The sequence below is a fragment of the Spinacia oleracea genome, chromosome 6, assembly GCF_020520425.1.
Source record: "Spinacia oleracea cultivar Varoflay chromosome 6, BTI_SOV_V1, whole genome shotgun sequence".
NCBI lineage: Eukaryota > Viridiplantae > Streptophyta > Magnoliopsida > Caryophyllales > Amaranthaceae > Spinacia > Spinacia oleracea.
The window spans coordinates 71,755,353-71,759,970 of NC_079492.1; the positions used below are offsets into that span (position 1 = coordinate 71,755,353).

The window sequence follows — 4,618 nt, forward strand, 5'->3', positions numbered from 1 at the left end:
GTCTACACCGTTTTCGTTCTCCCCCAGTACAACCAATGTGTAATAGCCTTGATTTTTAAGCAACTCTTACTAAGATATTAAAAGTAATTATTGTCTTAAACATGTTCTTAGAATTTAGTTCGAGATTAAGATTTTGAAACCATATTAGATAGGTGAATAAATTCGAAATTTATTTACTCTTGAGCTAGTCTTTGATAATTACTTCTCGAGTTTTACCTTATGATAAATTTTGGAAATTAATTTGTTTAAAGATTTTAGATTTTGTCATTCTAAAATAAAATTTATTTAATACCAAGGATTTATTTGAAATAAAAATTTCTATTTTAATTAAAAGAGCAACAAAATATGTATAATAATTTATTTCTCTAAACTAATAATTACCAAACTATTTTAATAAGCATTTCTATCCAATTTAAGTTAATTATAATTAAGCTTTTACTCTGAATTTTGTTTATTAACCAAATTATACTAATTAAACTCTCCTTGCCATGTGTCACTAGGGTGACAAGTACTCTAGAGGAGTCCACCTCCATTCTTAGGCTGAAAACTTTGAAAAAAAAATTCCAAGCCTCTCATTTCTATCTCTCCTTCACGTGTCTCCCCCTGCCCTCTCTCTCTCTCTTCACCGTGATTCTCTCTCCTCTGTACGGCGATGCTGCCGCCACGCCGCCGGCACCGTTGGTGTTTCTCTCACCGGCGGAGTTGTTCTTGTTGTTGATTGCTTCTGTCGCTATCGTGCTTACTCCCCTGCTGCCCTCCTCCTCCTCCTCTCGCCGTCTCTCCCCTCTCTCACTTTAGTTCATGCCGCCGGCTATGGTGGTTGATGGTCACCAACATCCTAACTCCACCATTGAATGGTAAGTCACTCTAACTTCCTCTCCTATTTGAATCAATTGATTTTGAATTAGGAATCTAGAAACCCTAACTAAATAATTTTTTTCTTTTGGGTGTTCCGGCTTCGGTGTTGCCGTTTTGGTGGTGATACCATCTCGTGTGTGTGTGTGTGTTGGTTGTCTTGGTGTTGTTTCTTTGCTTTCGTTTTTCCCTGTGCTTCCGTGTCACCTCCCTGGCTCCTCCGCCAGGCTCGCCGGAGCACCAGCCAGTAGTCGTAGTGGTGCCGATTGTTGTTGATTCCCTTGTTGCTACTACTCTGCCTTCGATTTGTCTCAAGGGTACAATTCCAACCTAAACTTTATTCCATATTATTTCGAGTTCTTCTAATTTAAGTTAATGACTATAAGAATATAATTTACTACCATATTGTTTTGATTACATAGAAATGATTTGAATTATTGAATTAAGCCGATTTTAATAATATGTTTGAGTGATTTAGATTAATGTTTCTTGATACAAGGAAGGGTTATAGTATAAAAATATAGAGTTTTCCTCAACTGTTTTTATTAATCAAATAAATATTATAATTATGGTTTCAATCATGATTCATGTCTAGCAACCCAAATCAGTTTTCTTGAGGTAGGATATGTTTTATGGTAAATTCAAACTAAGCTTTCGAAAATCATTTAAATTTCTAAAAGAATTCATCAAGTCCTAGTTGATTCTAGTGAGTAGCTTATTCATTCAAGTTTTTCTGGATGAGGTCAATGATTGGAGAAGGGATAAGGAGAGATTTGAATCAAGGACTTAAGTGGAGAGCGAAGATCGAATGAGGCTTAGGATGCATGTCTAACGATTCGAGGTACACATTGTCCAACCAACTTCAATGTTTGAAATTATAATTTTGTGTTTAAGTATTATGAATATATGTAAATTTATGTATGTGTGGATTCTGAATGGTGTTTGCAAAATTAAAATTAAATTGTGCTTTGGAAATTAATTTGTGTTTCGCAAATTGAATTGAGTTTTGCAAATTGAATTGTGTATTCCGAATTGATTTATGCTTTGTAAATTGGATTGAAAGCTTTAAGAATCTTATTCTTTTGAATGATTATTTGTGCCGATTGGGAAAGAATTCAAGTGACTGATGATTTTGGTTAAAAGGTTGTGTGATTTGATAATTGAGTTGATCAAGGGTTCTTGAGGATTGAAATTGGGATTAAACTAGTGTCATGGTGAGTTGTGAGATATGTGAATGATTCAAAAGGGTCTTAAATAAGAGTTAATTATAAATTGAGGGCGTTATTGATTACAAAAAGGTCAAGTGTGTAATGGGAGTAATCTAACCAGAGTCCTTAAGGTATTGAGGGTTGAATGATAAACTTTATACTAAAATTTAGAATAATCTAAGGCGTGATTGATAATGATCTTGAAAGAACTGATTTTCAAGGAAGAAATATATTTATAATTTTATTAAATTATATTCTCTTTGAATTTCTTGAAATCAAACGTTTTATTTTCTTTTCTTAAAATTGTGAATTATGAGTTTAAACTAATTTTGAATAACTAGAAAGATCTTAAATTAACATAGCTATAATTAAGATGTAATTTGTTATGAGCGTGTTTTCTTAAAGGAAGTGATTTTTTTTCAAATAAGGATAGTGCTTTCAAATAAGTTTCACAAAACTAATTTTTGATGTTACAACGCTTTATAAAAACGATTTTGTTATAAAGAACATTAAAATGATTTGAATTTCCAACTAAACTAAGATGTTTATGAAAATCGTATATATATATATATATATATATATATATATATATAAAATAAAAAAAAAACTAACTAATAGTTATTTCCTTATTCGATAAGATTGTTTTAGCATAAAGATTCTATTAAATGTTTATAGAATACATTTCAGGTACACTAAGCTATTAAATAATGAATTCGGATTTGAGGAGAGTATACCCTATTGATAACCTTGGGATCTTAAATGAGTATCACTCGCTAACAGTCATTATTAATCAATGGTCTAGAATATAACCAAGGGTAAGGAGTGATTCTAAGTAAAAAGGGATTAGTTGAGAAGAGTGTCCAAAGTTTAATTAGATCATTACAGTTTGATTAATTGTAAGAGAAAGTATCAGCAAGTCTTGAGATTGATATTTAATTGGGTTGAGGATTTATGCTGAGAAATAAAGTGAGTTGAGATATGATGAGAATGAAGTTAATACATGAGTAAGGGAATGCGAATGATATTTTGGGAACGAAAGTGCATAAATTGGTAATAAAATGCTTAAGTAGGGGAAAGTAGGCGTGTATGTGTTGCATATTGCTCACATGCGTCGGTGATGAAAAACATTTAAAGCGAGTGCTACAATAGTAGACTCGTAGTTCGGCGGGATAGACCCGTTAAAGCGTCTTGGCCGTAAAGCGAGTGCTACAAAAGTAGACTCGTAGAGGCGGGATAGACCCGTAATTAGGGACATGTCCTAGTTAAGTCTTGTAAGCGTATGCTTATCAGGAGGTTGACGACCCCCACCAAATAGAGACAGTTGGTGGAATAACCCCTCTCTATTCGTGTTCACTTTCCCCAACAGTAAGCTAATATGTTGTGATTGAGTTAGCTATTATGTTGAGATTAAGTTGTGTGCTTTCGCATTGAGTTATAAAATTTCTTATGAATATCTATGTCTTCATTTGAATTGTGTTATGAGAACTTTATGAAGAAAATCATATTACTATAGCAATGTTGTGCCCATGAGTACCATATTGAGTTATTAATAATTATATGTTGAGTTTTAACCTTGTGGCAAAAACTATGGATTGGGAAAAAATTTGCTTATAATACTCGAGCTATCGTTATGAGTCATTGTCAAATTAGTTTATGATTGAAAATGATTAAGAGTATGAGAATGACAAGATGAATCTTAAGTTGTGAGTCTTATTCAGTTGATGTGATTGTAAATTTAGAAACTTTCTGAGATGGTAAGTAAAGTCTGAGTTTTTTTGCGAATAACGCTATTTTATTGTTTATCCAAATCGTTGTTTGAATAATCGAGATTTCGCCAAATAGATTTCAAAGAGGTTATAATGTTTTATCAAGTTATGTTTTCCAATTAAGTTTGTTAAGCGAATTTGCTTTTCAAAGCAAAACATAAAAACTAAAACAAAAATTATTTTGAGCCACCTAGCAAATGCATTTCAGGTTGGATGTGTGTACTCAGATTTTCGCTGATTTTGTTCTTTGAACCTGCCCTGGTGGGGGCAGAGTTAAAATGTTTTGTAGGCAGCGAGAATCGAGTCTCAGTTAAGGTTCAAGGTGCGTAGGGTACTCCAGAGGCCTTATATGTTTCAAGGCGGGCTTATGGATTCTCCAAGTGTATTTAAGTCTTTCCTAATTTGTTAATGGGTTGTATTATTTCTTTCTAAAGATTTTTGGTTATTATTTATGGACAATATATCCTTGTTGAGTTGGGTGTCGCCCTAATGATGATTTGGGAAATGTTATATCTTGGAACGAAGTGATAGCAGGTGAAAGAAATCTGACGTAATTTCCTAAACAATATTTTTAGGTTGTCCATATTTAGGGGAAGTGCTGCCGAAATTTCTAATAATTAATTAAGTTTAATTAAGACTTAATCTGTGATTAAATCTTTAAAGTTGTTTGAAGAGTTAAAGTTTGTTTAGCAGAGTTTAAAGTTGTAATTTCATTGAGTTTGTTTAAATTAAGACTAAGTGTGTTTAGAAAGCAGCTCGTTAAGGGCGAGCTGTTACACAATGACCGAC

The 4,618-nt window shown here is 32.8% G+C and overlaps 1 long non-coding RNA gene across 1 annotated transcript; it reads left to right on the forward strand.

Moving 5' to 3' along the window:
- The first annotated feature begins 532 nt into the window (after positions 1-532).
- On the forward strand, positions 533-4,302 carry LOC110776011 (uncharacterized). The gene is made up of 3 exons (XR_008923636.1): positions 533-857; positions 1,083-1,696; positions 4,101-4,302. It is a non-coding gene; the product is annotated as an uncharacterized lncRNA (long non-coding RNA).
- Positions 4,303-4,618: the final 316 nt, after the last annotated feature.